Source organism: Lactuca serriola, chromosome 8, assembly GCF_051521515.1.
Source record: "Lactuca serriola cultivar US96UC23 chromosome 8, Lser_US96UC23_V15, whole genome shotgun sequence".
Classification (NCBI taxonomy): Eukaryota; Viridiplantae; Streptophyta; class Magnoliopsida; order Asterales; family Asteraceae; genus Lactuca; species Lactuca serriola.
The window spans coordinates 110,249,847-110,269,412 of record NC_136415.1 but is presented as its reverse complement, the minus strand read 5'-3'; the positions used below and the strand labels follow the sequence as shown (position 1 = coordinate 110,269,412).

Sequence of the window (19,566 nt, the reverse complement as noted above, 5' to 3'; positions counted from 1 at the left end):
AGTTTAAATGAAACTCTAATGATTCGTTTTTGTTGTTTGATATACGAGTGGACTAAAACTCTAAAAGTGAATAAGAATGGAATGACTTCAACACCATTTTTACTTTTTGTTCTATTTTTATGACAAAATGATCGGTTATAGACTTATATCACGAATTCATGAAATTGATTATTCAGTTGGTTCCGTTTTATTTGTGTGAAAAACGGTGTAAACCCGGATTCATCTCCATCCCATTAAACTTTTTATTTATTTATCAAAAACAATAAATATATTGTGTTTATATAACTTATTTAGATTTTTCAAATACATTTTATATCTATTAGCTATTTATAAATTTTTATTGTTACAATAATTTATAAATTATTAATTAAATAAATATAACCAAATAAGTTTTTGTATATAATTTATTCAAATTAATTGATACGTTATTAGGACAAATATTGTACTATTAAATAAAACAATTATATTTATAACACATTTGCTTTTGATCGATTTGAGGATGATTTTGATCTAGTTTTTTTACTTTTAATTTGTTTCGTGGGTGAGCTAGTTCACCATAATGTCATATGTGTAGCCACGTCACCTTTGCAACCAGTACTACTCACATTATTCCTTTCAATAATTTGACTTATTTGACATATATTTTTGATAGTTTAGGGACGTAGAATACCAAAAATAAAAATATGATCAAACCAAATAATTTGATGGTCAATAATGACATTAACCCAAAAACTCAAGTAAATGGGCATCTCACGACCCTTCGTAGATCTCTAGGGTGTATTGCATTATGAGACCTTCTAAAATTTGTTATAACAACTGGAAACAAATTTTGTAACTTCTTGAAAATACCATTTCATCATTTTTATACTTCACAATATTTCGAGTATGTATATATTGAATTTGAATGTAATCAATTTTTTTTGGTCACCTATGAATTTTTACACTCCTTACACATTGATACGCTCATTTGAAATGCTATTTTGTGGATTATCCAACAATTGTATTTCGAGAAAACCTAGGTATAGGACCGTTATGATCCCTCCCTAAGATCCTCATGAAAGTTTAATAATAAATTTCTTCTTTCTCTCCTTCTAGAATTCTAACAAATGAAGGGCACTCTTTCGTATGGGTATATAAACAGGAAGAACCAAGAAGTTACATACGTGCGAAATAGAAATAGAGAAACATATTTTCACCTAGACAAAAAATCAACAATACGAAATATAGCTACTGTACCAGATATGCCGTCAAATTTAACGGAGGGAGTAACGATGGGAGAAAGACCAATCACGTGATACATTTTCCAAAAAGGGAACGGCGGGAAATAAAACCCATGTGAAGGCCAATGATTTCTTAACATTATTCCCACTTCATTTCGGTCAACCTAATGGGACCCAATTTTCCCACCAATTTATTTTGACAAAACCGATAAAATGCAATTTTTTTTTTTCGGTTTTGGTTCAAATCCCGATTTCTTTTGTTTCTTTGTCCATTTACCGTGTTTTTATGTGAATTTGGCCTGCTAAAGTTAATATGACTAATATGCCCTTTTAACTTGTTTTCTTTTATTTTCTTAAAAAATATATTTTATTTTAATATAAATGTAATAATAAATAAAGTGGAGCCCACCACACCCCTCTCTCTCTCTCATGATTTTTAGAAAATGAGGTCACTAACGAACTCTAAAATCCCGAAGGCCAAAGCCCAATGGAACCCCACCTGATTCCTCAACCTTTTCCAGTTACCCATATGCTCAAACCTATCAATCTCGTTTTCAAACCCGATCCACATGGATCAAAACTCGTATGATCTTTATACTTCCATCAAACCTCCACCCATAACCTCCATTCTTTGAGAATTGCTTCATTATCTGCCAAATGGGTATAAATTGTTATCAAAATTGAACAATCTCACAACACATCCATATTCTTCAAATTTATCAAAAGCAATTTTTGGGGCTTTTTAGCCCTAGAAATTTCATGTGATATTGAGTTTAGAGAGAAGAGAAACCAATCGTTTTCTTAATTTGGTTTATGTTCTTGATTCTTCTGTGATTCTTAATAACCATATGATCTTTTACACCAAATTGGAGAAAGGGGTGACCGAAGAGGGAAGAGTAGGGGAGATGTATTGGAATTTGATGAACAAGATGAAGACCTGAACATGGTTTAATCAAATATGGGTTTGTCTTTGTCGCTCCCCTTTCACGACTTGTTATGTAACATCCCAAAATCACAATATAATTTTTCATTTTTAAATTAAAGAGAAATCATTGTTTTCAGTTAAACGCAAGTCATAAAAACCCAAGATCAAGTACTGTTGGACCAGTGTCTAAGCTCATAACTATTATTGGTATGTACTTGACCCGATTGCGAGCATGGTCCTTTTGGGTTGCCTTCACCAAAGCAACTTGATAGGATGATTTATGGAGAAAGAGATTAATAATGATTTATTAATATATTATATGAATAATATACTGAAAGAGAAATCATATTGTTTAATTAATATTAGTCAAGAATTAATTAGGAAATTAATTTTGTGATTAAAAGACTTTAATTAAACTTGGGGGACTGATATTGTAATTATAAGATAGTTGCAATTGGGCTATGGATCACCTTGGAACATAGGATGGACGAATTCTATGGGAAGCCCATAAGGAATTTGTCCAACGGGTGTTCTAAAGGGAGTCCATGGGCTGCTTAGGGTTTCCTAGTTCAAAACCTTAATAGCCTCACATATTTAAGGACCCCTAGGGCACCAAAAAAACGTGGCTAAGCTTCCCTTAGGGTTCTTGGACGAATTTTGGTGCCTCCTTCTCTTCTCCAAAGTCATCCTCTTGCTCTCGGTGTTTGTGAGCCATTAGAGTTGTGACATTTGTGACACTAAGCTTTCAGAAGTCAATTACAAATAAGAATTGAGATTTTTATTACTACATAACAATCAAGGTAATGATTCTAACCCTAATCATATGTCAATTTCAGATTTGTATGCTAGTTAATTAGGGTTTGTTGCTTTGGTACACAATGTTGTATGTTTAATTAGAAAAACCTAGGTCAAAGCAATTAGGGTTGCATGAACACCATAGGAATGATGTTATGCTCATTTTCCATCAAGTACAAATATTCAAAAATCAATGTATCATAACATCTCCAAAAACAAGAGGCCGAAGGATGTGTACGGTCACGCCTTTGCTTTCTCCTGGTCATTTAAAGTACCTGAAACATAACACTTAAACCGTAAGCCAAAGCTTAGCGAGTTCCCCAAAATACCACCACACAAACATATGACAGCATGCATACTAAGCCCACAACCATCGGGTTGGATTACCCTTGATCCATATCATGAGTCTAGCTTGCTTTCTTGCCCACAACTCATGTCTGGATTGCTCTCGAGTCCACAACATAAGTCTGGCTTGCCTAAACGGCCCATAGCTTATGTATGGCTTGCTCTCAGGTTTGTCAACTTCCGCACAAAGCAGCATTGCCTCAACCTAACTGTATTATGTCTACATATACAACAAATAAACTTATAACCAACAAACAGATAATCATGCAAATCTAACATATCACTACAACATAGCAACATCCTATATACCAGGATACATAACAAAATGGGCCTACATTGGTGCCTTCAACCCACAATTATAGTGAGGAAACTTGTGACATCCCCATTTTCTCGGCCAGAAAAAACCGATTTGTTTAAGCTTTATTTGAAAATCAGAGTATCTTTTTGAAGAAAGATGCGGCGGAATTTGTTCCCAAAAATATGAAAAGTAAATTGTCAAAGCATTTCCGAAGAAATGTGTTTTGATTATATTAAAAACGTTGAGATGTCATTGCCAATACAATACATAAGCATAAACAGAAATAGTACATGCCTTACAACATCTATTATTTTAATGGCCTATAATTTATTGATCTCTCATCAAATCATCACTCCTATGCACTATTTCCACTACCTGTAATAAAAGAAACTGAGTGGGTCAGACTTGGGAGCCTGGTGAGCACATAGGGTTTTCAACCCACAATAATTAAGGTTATTAATTTCATCAATCAATCAATCCGGTTACTCGTTCCCGTTATCCTCACTTTCTGTCCCTAAAGCATCTAAATTAAGAGACATAACCTAAGGATTTTTCATCGGGGTGACAACACTGCGTAGGGGATTCCTCAACAATATATGTCAAAAAGGCAATCATTAGGGGGATGGAGTACACATGGTGCATAACCAACATACTTTGCTTCGTCTCCTCGCTACCCCTATCCTCGCAATCCTCTCCTTGTTATCCAACCATCACCATAGACCCTCGCAACATACTGGAGACTTCGGTCCTCGGCATATAACCCATTCCCGCAGAATACCCACTGCAACTCCTCCATCCTCAGTAGACCTGGCCCCTCCTCGCCATTAACTCCTCAGCCACCTATCCTCGAAAATCAGCCCTCTTGCCCTTCCTTCCTTTTACCCCTCTCATTGCATCCCCTCTCATTTCTTTTAAACCCTTCCTTTTTTTTTGCCTTATTCTTTTTATTTAACACTCATTTAATTTTTTTTTACACCAATTTTTTTTTATTTAGCCAAAATTTTTTGCTGAAACCCAACAATTACCTTAGCCTTTTAATTTTTTTTATTAAAACAAATTCATTTATTTATTTTATTTTAAAACCAGTTATTTTATTTTAACACCAATTTTTGCCACAACCTAACCCATGATCATAAGCACTTTTGTGAAGAATAATTTTTACTTGATTCCCTTTATTGTCTTCACAAAAGAGATCATTCAAGAATTTGTTGAAGCTTCGATCGTCACAATGGATTATTTCTTGCTGATTATAATGGAAGAATTTTATTAATTCTTCGCATGATGATTTCCCTTTAATCAAGGTCTTTCGGCTAGCAATACTTGGATCAGCGTATGAGGACTAATGATCCTCCATACCGCAGTCGGACATCATATTTCTCTTCGTGAAGTTGGCATCGCAGTTGCGTCTGATCAACAAAATTGTTTCACAACCTTCGCTCTACGAAGACTTTTTATAACTTGTCACTTTTGATCTTCAGTTGACGAACCATGTATCTTGAGCATGTAGACTTTATTTATTGAAGACCACTTCAGGAGTTTCGATAGTCGAGTTTGGGTACATCAGCATTTTACAGCAGAGCGTAGATTTTTCACGCATAGTTCTTATTGTTACTTTGGTACTTGTTCGAGCAGTTTTCAGCTGCAGAATCAACCGGCTACAGATGACCGAAGAGTATTTATTCTACTCTCATTCTCGTGTTTTATCGAGACCCTTCATACATCTAGGGAGAACATGTGAAGTTCTTGGTATCCAACATTCTCTTGTTTGGTTTATTTATTTTTGGTATCCTGGCATTGGTTAACAAAAATAGGGGGAAGATTATGCTAACATCCGGATCTGATTTTATGATTATTTGAGTTTGGATTTTTGAAACTTCTAAAGATGATGAATTATTTAGTGATGCGATGTGGTATTGGTTTTTGGTCATCATGATCAAATTTCTAGCCTCACTAGATACTTCCCATATCCAAATTAGTTATTATTCAGACTCTACTTAAGGATGTTTTCATGTTTTAGCAGGTTATTCTTTTTGAAGAATTTTAGGTGTTTTATAGTTCGAGGACAAGATTTGTTTTAGACTTTTTGAAGATGAAGTGTGATTTGATTATGGGACAATTATTGGTACACTTTTGAACTCTACTAGAAAAAACAGCATTTTACGACGCTCATTGCGCGTCGTAAAAGGCTCAGACGACGCGCAAATGCGCGTCAAGGAAGGCCATGTCATAAAGAAAGACGACACGCTTTTGCGCGTCGTCTATAGACGACGCTCATTTACGACGCGCAATTACGACGCGCATTTACGACACGCAATGCGTATTAAGGAAGGCCCTGTCATAAAGGAAGACGACCCGCATTCGCTTGTCGTTACCTTACGACGCGCGTGTTAATGACACACAATGCGTATCAAGAAAGCACCTGTCAAGAAAGGCCATGTCATAAATGAAGATGACACACATTTTTGCGTATCATAATTTTAAATGTTAAAAAAAAACATTATTTATAGATTTACTTATTTTCAAATTAAATTTGTATTTAATGTTTCATAATAGAAAATAAAATATGATATACAAAAAATAGAATCCATTGCATAAATTTAATGTCATACAAAAAATAGAATCCATAGAAAAAACCAATTAGTCCAACAACTATAGGCAAATTTCTAACTTCTAATGCAGTTCCACTTGGTTGATATTCAATTTCATCAACTACCCCTAGCCATAGCAAGCACAGAATCACAGTTGCCAATGTTACAACTCCAAAAACTACTCAATAAAACCTTTGGAATTAGTCCCTTTATCTCAGCCAAGGGTATAAAAGGAAGATTACTGAAGGATATAGAAATTAGAACCTGAAATATAAGAGAGTAAACTGAGGTTTCTCAGCCAAACTGTGGAAGCAATCTCTTCTCAGATCTTTAAATGCATCCTAATAGAAGACAATGAAGTTACTATTCTAAGATTGCATCATTTACCTTAATATATGACATTATTAATGTGAAAGAAAAACATTTTTGTTATAAAGAAAAGTCAAAAAGAATTTTTTTGTTGATAAATAACAGTCTATAGGAATAAAAGAGCATACTACACGGAAGGGTGTTGGTTCCTTTTATTGAACACCATGGGATTCACAACCTGTGCCCCAGTAGTGCAACTTGTTTTCACATTGGGAGTGAAACCAGGAAAAAAAATTTGTAATCTTCTTATTTGTGACTGTTTTAGGGTTCTAAATCACAGATCTTCAGTTTACAGTCAGAATTAGCAAGAATGTTTTTGGGTTTTAAATCTCAATGAAACACATTTGCTGCACACATGACAAACAATCAAACACAAAAGTATGCGTATCTGATACATATATTTGCACATTCATACAAGTATTTGTAGGTATCAGTCACAATACCACAAGAACATATATCATATCAAAAGTATGCCCAATTGACGACATATCAACCACACAAAATTTATCAATTCTAAGGAATTTGAACGGAAATCAGATGAGAAGAAAAAACCTGGAAGAGATTGTTGAGAGAGTGTAAGAGGCAAAATTGTAAATTCTGTTTTTCATGAGGCTGTGCAATTGAGCTTTTATACAAAATTGAAACTTCTGTTTTTCATGAGGCTGTGCAATTGAGCTTTTATCTTCATATCAAGTACAAAAAAAAGTTAAAAAGATGTTATTTAGTCTGTTAAAGAAACTTGCATGTTGTAGTGTATTACCTTCCTCTTTGCAAATAGTTTCTGTAATTCAACACTTGTCATAACTGAAAGACTTTGTCCTCTCCAACCTAGAGCCAGAAGAACAAAATATATAAATATACAAATATAATTTTATCGTGTTTCAAAACACAATTAAATGAATTTATGTAATAATAATAATAATAATAATAATAATAAGAAAGATCAACCACCTCATATAAGTGTGGTAACCGAAGAAGAATTTTTCCATCTTCCAGCTCCTGAATTAAGAAAATAAAGTTTTTTCTCAAGCTTTGTAGGCTATTTTCAAAGATTCGAATGAAGAAGGAGGGCATTTATGTCTTTTTGCATGGTTTACCTGGAGTGTTAACAATGCTACGTTCAGGGAGACTGTAGGAGGAATCCATTCCTGAAAATGTGGACACCTAGAAATTTGTCCCTGTTTTTTCGTCCTGTAAAATATAATAAAATTAATTGATAAGTAACATTTTTTTATGGATTTTTAAAGAAACATTTAACACAAAAAATATTCAATCACCTGCTCAGTGAACGCCAAAAGAAGTGGAGAGTATATTTCTTGACCATATGATCGGCGCCACTTGGCACCCTCTCCAATTGGATCGATCCTAAGATAGTATTTACCTTGAACCTACAAAAAGTTTAAGATTTAATGAGGGGAAGACTCATTACTTTGACTTTTTTTATCAAAGTCAAAATTAAATTCCCAAACTGAAGGACTTATAGAAAATGCTTACAGTTAATCCTCTATAATCGTTACCAACGCAAACTGTTTCATTAAGCGCCTCTGCAACACCTTTTCCATCATCATAAAGCAATCTCCTAAAAAAGAGATTATTCGTGTTTATATATATTATGGCTGATTTAATTTTTTTGATTGTTGATTTTGATGAAAATGCGAATGGAAAGAAAAGACATACCTATGAAGCATTAACTCCAATTGCCCATCAACAATGTTGGATCCACCTACGGATCTATCTACTAAAAGCGAGAGCTCACTAGTTTCGTCTTTTAGGTAAATTCCAAGATTGACCTTTAGAAATAACACAAGTCTGTGAAACGTTTCTTTCAAAATGTTCCATTAATGGAACATTGAATATGAATAACAAAGGGCATGTTGGTTCAAAATGACAGTTATGTTGATAATGGATATTGAAAAAAAGAAAACATACAGGATAATAATTTCCAGCAATAGGTTGATTCACTTCAAGATCCCAATCCTCTCTATAGTCTCGAATCTGCCACAAAAAAAATATTTGATCACATTTTCTTTAAATACCTACTTAGATGTTTAATGGGAGTAATACCCTTTGAAGAAAATCTCTCCCATTAGAATCTATGTAAAATGTTTTATTGCTCTTCATGGTGGTTGTAATCTGAGTTACAATTTCTTTCCCAACTCCATCATCAACAGGTATGGGGCCCACCTGAAAAAGTTGAGATTATCAGTAATGAACAACAATTATACAAGTAAAGAAAAATGAACTTACTGTAAATTCAACTTCAGCATGCTCCTTATTCTTGAACACTCTAGAGATCTGGACAGAAGGGTAAAATGGTCATTTCAGACGGTTCAATCAGTCCAACAAAGAAAAAAATGAGTTCATATAGCACTACTTTATCCATTACCTGGTAAATCCATGGATTTATTTTCTAATGTACTTCATCATATATTGGCCCATTCAAAACCTTTATGGGAGTCTGTAATTTCAATGAAGAATATTAAAATTTAAATTTGGCTATAAAGTATAAACTATAAGACACATAGATATATCAGAAGAAATTATATAATATATACCTGCTCCTGTGTATCAATAGAATATGTACCATTTGGACGGAAAATATATGCTCCAGATGCCTAAATTAAACAAGTTAGGAGCTCAATTGTTAATATAAAAAACTTGTACCAATAACAGTATTTACAAAATAAAAAAAAGAAAAATAATAAATGATATAAGGAAAATAAAGTTACCTGCTCTCCTGTAGTTCCATCAAATCCAGCATAAAAGCTGTATGATTGCTTCACAGAGGCAGTGATCTTTCATAAACCAAAATAACACAGGTTAGTGCACATTAAAAGAATAAATAACAATACTAATAATAATACATAACTTAACTTACTATATTTTATATAACGTCAAAAAATAGGTTCATTTTTGCTAATTTGGGTGATAAACTATTTTATTTTCCAATTAGGTCATTAGCAAAAATAAGATAGTTGGTTGCTATATTATGCAAAAAAAAAAATGAAAGGTAAATATACTTACAGAGCTTCGACTGTTAACATATTGAGAAACCTTTCCTTCACTTCCAGAATAGATTAACTTCAAATTTCCTGTTCCTACTTCTATCCCATCTTTTCCTGTTTTAGTATGCTTGTAAAATGCTTCATTTACAGAATTCCATGCTGCAAAAAATAAATTATATCACTAGATAAATTCTGTTCAAAATTCGAAAATCAAGGTAGATTATGTAAAATATTGTTAATTTTATTTTTACCTGGCTTTTTTGTGCTTGAAATGACATATGTGGTAAATCCCAGAGGTGGAACAAATGTTGTAAATGCAAGTGAATACTTGGAAATTGAGCTTGGTGATTTGCCTGTATATGCAGTGGTGTAGTAGTTTCTAAGGGCAATAGCGTCATTTACTATGGGGAGAAGTTGATACTCTACTTCTTTTCCATTGGAGTCATGGACAGCAATATTCTCGCTCACAACCTGTTAGATATTCACATATCATACGCATAATATATTATTATTGTTATTATTAACCCAAAAAAAAGTGATTTAGATGCAACCAAAAGTTCAAAACCTAAAATGATACTCACTGGAAGTCTTATAACATCAGATCTCTTCCACCCTCGGGAATTGTAGACAACAACCACCTACAATATAAAAATCAATATTCCATATTTCCTTTTCACATTTATGTTGATATACAGAATATAATAGTTTTTGTTGACTTTCATGGAGAAGATAAAAATATAAAGCATCTCATTACCAATTTTTTGCCAGATGATAGATCCATTTCAGTTGGAGGGCAATAGCTTATGACAATGATCTTGTAGTTGGCTTTATCTTTGGAGACACCCCACTCTCTGTAAGGTAAATTTCTTCCATCATTAAGTTGGATTCGAGGTGAAGTAATAGGAGGTCCACCGGGTGATCCACAAACCCTAGGAGGTGGTGGTTTGATTCGTGTATAAATCCATCCTAGAAAACCACCCACCACAGTAATTGCTACCTTTGCAATCATTGCTACATAGAAGAAGAAGAAGAAAACATTGTAAGAACATGTAAGTATGGGATTGAGCAATTCCAAGAAATTTAATTTGGCTATGTTCAATATATTTGATTTTCTGATAGAATTCTAAGTTTTACAGAGGGATGTGGGTTCTGTAACTACAAACATGTTTTTGAACTTTTGATTCCTCTTTCCTGTAATTTTTAGAAACTCGTATCAACAACTAATTACAGATCGGGTTTACAGAAAGGATTAAAATACCTGGAAAAAAGTACAGAGCATGAGAAGGAAACAACCAAGAACGCTTGCTCTCCAACGCCATCATCTTCTTGCGTTGTCACATAATGCTATTAGGGTTTCATCTGCAATTTATTCTTGAACAACTTCTACTTCCTTAAATTTCTTCAAATCAAAGTTGTTAGGTGTGGGCTATGAGGCAAGAAGAGGCGGTGAGGGTTGGAGACGGTGGAGATGGGTGAGGGGCGGAGATGAACGAGGGGATATGTGAGAGAACTAATGGAAACAAGGTAGAAGAGAAGCTCATGAGTAGTTGTAGTAGGTGGAGTAATGTAGAGGGGAAGCGGATTCGGGACATAGTCGTCGGTGCTGATGAGTCTCAATGGTCGGCGATTAGAGGTGAGCCTGCGGTTGCCAACGAGGTGAGGTGAGAGAGAGCAAGGTAAGGAGATGCTAATCAAGTCATCGATTTCAAAGTGCTCGTGTGGAAGGGGTGGTGCGTAGAATCTGCATATAAAGGCATTGAAGAAGGCCGATGGCTGAGGAAGACGATGAAAAAGATGCAACGTTGGTGGAGGGTCGACAATGGAAGAGGGTCGACGACCAGGAAAGAGCACAAAGTGGTGGTCGGAGTGTGAGGGGAGTAGTTAGCGGTCGATGTGGGGAGCCAAGGAGGGGAAAGAAGGATCGCTGATTAGGGTAAAGAGGGAAGCGAAAGCGGGTTTTTCTAATTTTGGGGTTTTTCTTTTTCCCGCTTGTAACTAAAGAGCGCGTTTCATTAAAAATTATAAAGCGACATGTTTAGATGACGCACACATTTAATAATAAGTGCCCTCTGTGTTTTTTTTTCTAACACTAGTTTTAGGGCACACAAAAATACGCGTCTTAAATTCTTAAAATTTCTAGAGAGCTGACATTATTTTTAGGTCACATGCTTTTGCGTATTATAAATCACTGCGTGTCATAAATTGCAAGTCGTTAAAGGTCTGTTTTCTAGTAGTGGAACTTGATCAGCTTGGTTCACTGATCACATCTGTGGATTGGTATCTCACTCTTCAGCATCGGAGATGCTTAAGCCTCGGTACTTAGAAGACTTTGATTAGACTAAAAAGATTTCATCTCCCCGTCTCAGAGATCATAGACACTTCAGAGTTTCAGATACATTTCAGAATTTGGTTCTAATTATGTATCATTTTATTACCTCACTTGTTTGTTGGATGTTATGTATTTTAGTCTTTTATCACTGTATTTGCATCCCTTATCATTTGCGAGCATTTAGGGAGAAATTGTTGGGGGTAGAAATGCTCACAAATTATGAGTGATAGATAGGTTATTTTATTCCCTTTATTATGTGTAAGTTACCTTTCTCTATAAATAGAGAGGAAGTGGTCACTTTAGTGTGCACCTAAAATGTAGTCTATTTGTCTAGTTAGAGAGAATGGGAGAGTTATCTCTCCCAATCCATGTGTTCTTCATTGTAATATTTTATCTCTATTTCTAGTAAAATCATTGGATTACTCATTTCATCATGGTCTTCATATATTATTATCATTAAATCTCAACATCTAATTATTCTGCACAAGCCGATCGTCAAAATGGGTTCCTACAGTGGCAATCATCTCTCGTATCTGATCGGTAGTCAACCGCAGCCTATCCTAGCCACCCACTCCAGATCTAGAACCAAATCCTCTCATGAACACCATACCAAAAATGAACCAAAATGTATCATAAATGACACAATTTATACTATCACAATAGACTTAACCCTCAGGGTTTGTGACTTCCTTACTATGTGTATGGGTCATATGCTTCCAGTAGTACGAGCCCGTACTACCTTCCATACCTTCCCATATTTGTCTCAATGGATCATCTCAAAGTGCCCAAAAACAAACCTACAACTAGGGTACGCATACATTCTATCCCCACTCTCTCGAGAGTGGCTAATCATTCTTCAATTACCCACATACTCACTCATGGAACTTCTGCCAATCCTACAGTCGCTCGTACATGCTAATCATACATAACGTTATATTCCATAGACAGTCGAATACTTGATTCTACCCTAAGCCCACAACCAGACATAAAACAGGAAATAAGGCTAAATCAAACATTCTCAGGCTATAAAATCTTAGTTATGCACAACTATATTGCACTACTAAGCAACTACAGTAATGATGTCATTTTCATCTAACATACAAGAAATCCTCCTAGGCTATTAGGCATCATACATCAGACGATTCTATCATGCAGTTCATGAAGATCCATAGCCTACCACTAGCATGCAGTTCTATCATAATCATCAATAACAAATAACAGTGTGGGTAACTTAGGGTATACTTGCTTGCTCCAACTGATCATACACATCTCGTCCTTCGATGGTTACTTTTAAAAACAATTTTGAAAACCATTTGAAACCCCTTTTCAAATCCTTATTTTGAGTCTGGATTTACACGAATGTCCATCCAATTCTCTCAAACCAGACCTCTATACCAACTTATAACATCCCAAAAATCAAAGTAAAATTTTCATTTTAAAAACCCAACCAAAAGCCATAATCGTTTACAAAACATTGTTCCCAAAAGTAATAATCATAAATCAGAGTGTCCCAAAATCAAATATCATAAAATCAGAAGGATGTGCACGATCACACCTTAGCTTTCCCCTAGTCGTCTAAAGTACCTGAAACCATAACATTCAAACTATAAGCCAAAACTTAGTGAGTTACCCTACAGTACCATACACAACCAAACAAATATACATAATGCATGCTGGGTCCACAACCTCCCGGTTGGATTACCTTGGCCCATTATCTCCCGGTTGGATTACCCTGGCCCACCACCTCCTGGTTGAATTGCCCTACATATAGCATACCGGTCCATAACCTCCCGGTTGGATTGCTCTGGCCCACAACCTCCTGGTTGGATTGCCCCAGGTTTGTTGGCTTGTAGCACAAAGTAGTACAACCTCAACCTAACCACACTATGTCGACATATGCAACAGAGACAAACATGCAAATATGTTAATCACTATCGCATAGCAAACATCTTATATACCTGGATACAAGGATACATAACTTAGTGGGTGGAATTAGTTCCTTTGAGCCACAAATACAGTGAGGAAAACTCCCCTCATAGTCTGACGAAATAGTTGCACCTCACGTTGCTCCAAATACCAACTCTATCGGCCACCTTTACAACAAACAATGACCAAATATTAGACTACGGCTCAAAATACCCAAAATTCCTCTAGGTCAAAATATTGGTCAAAGTAAAAGGTCAAAAAGTCAAGGATCTCTCTTGGGATGCGTACGGCCAACGTACTTCCCTATACACCTAGCGTAGAGGGTGCCTTCACAAATTCACGGGCTTAATCCTTGGTACGCACATCTTACCTCCAAGTACGCCTAACGTACCACAACTGAACCTAAAATCTTCCATTAAGCTCTCATTTCATTCAGTCAAGTCATCAAACTTCATATCCAACTATCAAGGGACGTCTTAATGGATAAAGTCTCTTATTTTATCCATTTGCATGCATTCAAGAGGGTAAAAACTCAAACCCTTGGTCCACAAGTCACCCAAAACTCCCAAACTCTTGCATGGCTCAATGAGAGTGTTTAAGCTCTAATTTTTATGAAGATAGAAGCTCAAAACTACAAGAAACTACATTTCAAGGACCTGGATTAGCTCATACTCCATTAGACCAAACTATGGGACAAAAAATGTGTAACGCCCGTAGATCCGGGCTAGTCAATTTAGAGATAATAGGGATCAAAAACGACTTTTCGACAAATAATTATTTAAAATAAATAATCTTAACCAAGTTGTAGAATATGTCTCAAGGGTTCCGTATATATAAAGAACGCCGAAATCCGAGTTATAACGAAGAAGTTATGGCCCGTCGAAGTTTTTCGGCAAAACCGGCACGACACCGGGAGACGTAAATAGTGAATTTAAGATAGAGGAGTTTTTAGCCTTAGTGATCTAAACAAAAGTTGTATTATACATTAAACCGAGAACATACAAAAAAAGAACGCCCAAATCTGACTTCGTATGAGGAAGTTATGATTTTTCTAAGATTTGGCATAGCAGTGCTCGGTCCGAAACTCGAATTTTAGTTCGAGCGGTTTTTGGCTTACGCAACCTTAATGAGAGTTGAAGATCTCATTAATAGGAACTCAATGGTAAATAGATAGACTAAAACGGAGTCCGTATGAAGGAGTTACGAATTCTTCGCGGTCATTTAGCAGTCTAATCCCCTCCTATTGTTAAATTTAAGATCGGTCGAGAATTAGCCGACGGAGTCTAAATAAAAGTTGTAGATCTTGTTTTTACCTATGCGTGGATATAAAGAATGTCAAAAATGGAGCTCGTATGCGAAAGTTGTGAATTTTTGAAAATCGGCTGATTTCCACCCTTACGCAACCTTAATGAGTTGAAGATCTCATTAATAGGAACTCAACGGTAAAAAGATAGACGAAAACGGAGTCTGTGTGAAGGAGTTACGAATTCTTCGCGGTCATTTAACAGTCTAATCCCCTCCTACTGTTAAATTTAAGATCGGTCGAGAATTAGCCGACAGAGTCTAAATGAAAGTTATAGATCTTGTTTTTACCTACACGTGGATAAAAAGAATGTCGAAAACGGAGCTCGTATGCAAAAGTAATGAATTTTTGAAAATCGGCTGATTTCCATCCTGTGTGCGATGCCACATGTCAGCACCAGGCTCTGGCTGGCTGTAGCCAACCTGGCTCACGACGTGAATATCAAAAATTCACGACATGAGTGACCCTCCAGCCTCCTATAAATAGAAACGCCCCTCTCCTTCATTCCTCACACCTTAACCCTTCATTCCTCTCTCTATACTCTCTCTCTAAGCCCTAAAACCCCCCGAAAGCCTAGGGAACCTCTCTAGCACAAGGCGGAAGCCCCGGAGCGCCCGATGGATCCGAGAAGAAGAGCCTTTCGGCTCGGGTACGCTGCTCCAGCGGTACCCGATTTTGAGATAAAACCTGTTGTAAGTGAGCTACGCCTAACCTATCTTTAGTATAACTTATGTTTTAATATAGTAATGTTATTAGGACCTTAAAATAATTATTTGGGCTATTATTATGAGTTATATTGAGTGTTATTTAACGCTTATATAATAATAATAGTAATAATAGTCAGACTATTAATTAGTCGCGGTTAACGTTAAACTAAACCCTAGTGGTAATGATACTAGGTTTTGTCGAGGGAAATTGTTTTAAGAGTAACGAAGCGCTGTCTGAATTCAGAGTCACCACCTTATCAGGTGAGTGCATAGTCTCTTTCATCTTACACATAGATATGAAGTATTTTAATATAAATTATGTGTTATGTGTGCATATTGTCTGAATACTTGCTGTCTATGCTGCTGAAAGATTTTTATACATGTTTTAAATGATTTAAACGGTATACGTATTTTATATTTACAAATATGTTGGGTATGACATGGGTAGATGAATGATGAGAGATAAAAGATGATGTGAGTAAACATTGGCAGCTATAGACTAAGTGCCTAATAAATAACATCGGCAGCTATGGACTTAGTGCCTATTGGAAAAACACTGGTAGCTATGGGCTTAGTACCCTTTAGGAATTGGTAGCTATGGACTTAGTACCTATTAGATAAACACTGGTAGCTATAGATTTAGTACCCGAAGAATAAACTATAGCAGCTATGGAATTAGTGCTTTACGAACAAGCATTGGCAGCTATGGATTTTGTGCCAGTCCTATAACCCTGGAAGCAAGGGACTTCGGAATAAACGAATGCAGGATAGATGACTCTTAGGGTAGATCCTTAAGAATAAAGAAGATAATGGGGATGGGTAATTGGGTTGATTGCTTGATTGTTTAAACATAATAGTTATATTATTGTGGGTTGAAAACCTTATGTACTCACCAGGTTTCCCAACCTGACCCACTCAGTTTATTTATATCATAAGTGTTGTTATGATGTCACATTACACTGAGAGATTAAGGAGATGTAAATCACTAGTGATAATGAATGTAAGTTCTGTTTATGCTTATGTTTCTGTATTGACAGTGACATCCCAAATGTTTTAAAATGAATAAACATACTTTTCTTCGGAAATGCTTTGATAACGTATTTATCATGTTTTACTGGGAACAAATTCCGCAACCTTTTTATTAAAAAAGATACTCTGATTTTTATAAAGCATAAACAAAATCGGTCTTTTCTGGCCGTGAAAATGGGGATGTCATAAAATGCATACAACTTCTAGACTAACAAGATCCAAGCAAACAATACATCAAGATCCAAGCTTTACACATCCAAATGAAGCTTGAGGGCAAGATACTACTGGATCCAAAGTGATTTGAGCTTCCAAGATGGTTTCCTCTCCTTCTCTTTCCTTCAAGAACACCAAAAAACACATACTAAGGCTCAAAGATGCTCACAAATGAATTAGGGTTTGTAATGGACGAAGTAGGCAATGAAGGCTGATGAAAGAAGGAGTCTCAATGAGATAATGATACTTAAATATGGTCCAAACCCTAAAAATTAGGGTTTGGCCATTAGCCACGTATGCCCAACATACAAAGAGTACGCCCATCATACTAGGCAGCCACACAATTTCCACTTAAAGAGACACAAGACCCATCTACTCTAATAAATGAAAATGACTTTGCCATATGTCATTCTCTCATAAGATTAGTCACATGTCATTTTGTCATAATTTGAGATATATTTATTTTCCACTTGTCATTACTTTAATTTTCATTTTCAATATATCATTAATTTACTTTCCATAAATTAAACCTACCATAATGACTATCAAATTTTAAATTTCAAATTCAATTCCAAATAAATTTATAGTTTAAACCTTTATGTTTAATATTTTATTATAATTAACCCGTTTAGTACACACTAAACACATAATTTTAATTAATTTATTTTTTGCATGTTTTTTTCTCATAATTTTCACTTATTTCAATTTCAAATTCAAATAAAATTTCTATTTAATCGTTCGTACTTAACATTTTGTTTTAAACAACTTGTATATTATACGGGTCTCACAACTAGTTTTGCAAATAAAATCAGTACCAAGGGTCAAAATTGTAAATTACCTGGATGAAGAATGTTACACCCCTTCCTCCTTTAACCTTCTACTCGAGCTATGAACTAGGAAACCCTCATCCAGAAAAGATCCAAAACCTTTTTTCATTAACGAAACTGAAAATGCATCCAACAATGTGAAGTACTCACAGATCATTCTCTAAAATAAACGTTAATGAAGTTTACGGTAAGTCAAAGGTTTTAAGTTTTTCTTCCTGTTTATCCTTAGGGATATGTTCAGATGATAAATGTCTTTAGGTCCTACATGTTTAAAGACATGATGAAAACAACCTATGGATGGTGAAAACGTACAAAGATGTGCATAATGCTTTGCTTGCAAACTAGAACTGTAAAGGGTTATACTTTATTTTTCTTGGCCAATGAGTTGGTGAATCAAATTGAGATAAATGCGCATATCTCAACTAGAGGTTTACGAGACCACTTGACAAATAAGTACTAAGTTGGGATCTAAAAAAATGAAAGTATTTTGTGAAAAAGAAGCAGCCAAAACACCATTCTTTGGGATCTAAAAAATGAAAGTATTTTGTGCAAAAATAAAAGCCAGAACACCATGAGGTGCAAACAAGTAAACTAGGTACCACAGTAAAGTTGGAAGTTGAGTGTGAGCCCAACTTTATTCTTGCGACATGGAAATCTAAACGAATTTACATATGTTTAGAGGCTTTAAGCAAGGATTCATGGCATGTAAAAGGGATTTTTTGGGGATAGATGGATGTTTTGTGAATGGACGTTATCCATTTCAAGTATTATAAATAGTTGGGTTTGATGGAAATAATATGATATATCTCATTGCATATGTTTTGGTAGAAGCTGAGAATAAAAATTCATGGACCTGAACAAATTTATGAGATGACTATTTGACTTGGACAGTTTCACATATTACTGACGGACAAAAGGTTAGTTTTTCGATTATTTTTTTTATTTTATTGTCATTGATTTTACTAAGATATTCTATATCTTAAAGGAAGTTATACCTGTAATTGTTCATGTGTTTCCAAACGTTGACCATCATCGTTTGTTAACTTAATTACAACATAATTGATAACTTAAAGTGAAGCTATGTTATTAATTATACATAACATCGACAATGCACATCAACATACAAAATTTACAATGGTGTCTTATTATATGGAGAAACAAAGATGCATATTGCACAACTAGGAAGCAAAAATGCACACAACAAAATATTTTGCTATCTTCTTATTTTAATCCATTAATAGTTCAAACTCATCAACACAAAACGTAGTAGAGCAAAACTCCTTTGTGAGTAAAAAAAAAAACATAAAAAAAAGTGCCATAAAAGACATAAATGGGAAGTGAGAGGGTAAATATGTAAAAGATAACCATAAAAGAAGTCTTCATCCATAAAACCATCGCATTACTTTGCTGGGTAAGAGATTATTTATGTATAAACCGAAAATATCACTAGCTAACAAAATCATATGTAAAAGCTCTACTTCAGGTAAAAACAAAAGGTGCCATTATATTAAATGGAAAATTATGAGGGACCCTGTTGGTAAAATTCATGATTCTCTGGACATGGTGGGTTTGGTTGTCTAGAAAACAGGAGAAATGCATGCCAGGCCACTATGCCAGTACATTACCTCATTATTTGTAAAGATTACCCAATAGGCCCTTCACAAATATAGATAATGTCAAAATGACC

At 35.1% G+C, this 19,566-nt stretch overlaps 1 pseudogene; it reads right to left on the bottom strand.

The window, feature by feature from the left end:
- Positions 1-7,168: 7,168 nt before the first annotated feature.
- LOC145067273 (putative alpha-mannosidase At5g13980) lies at positions 7,169-10,864 on the bottom strand (annotated as a pseudogene).
- Positions 10,865-19,566: the final 8,702 nt, after the last annotated feature.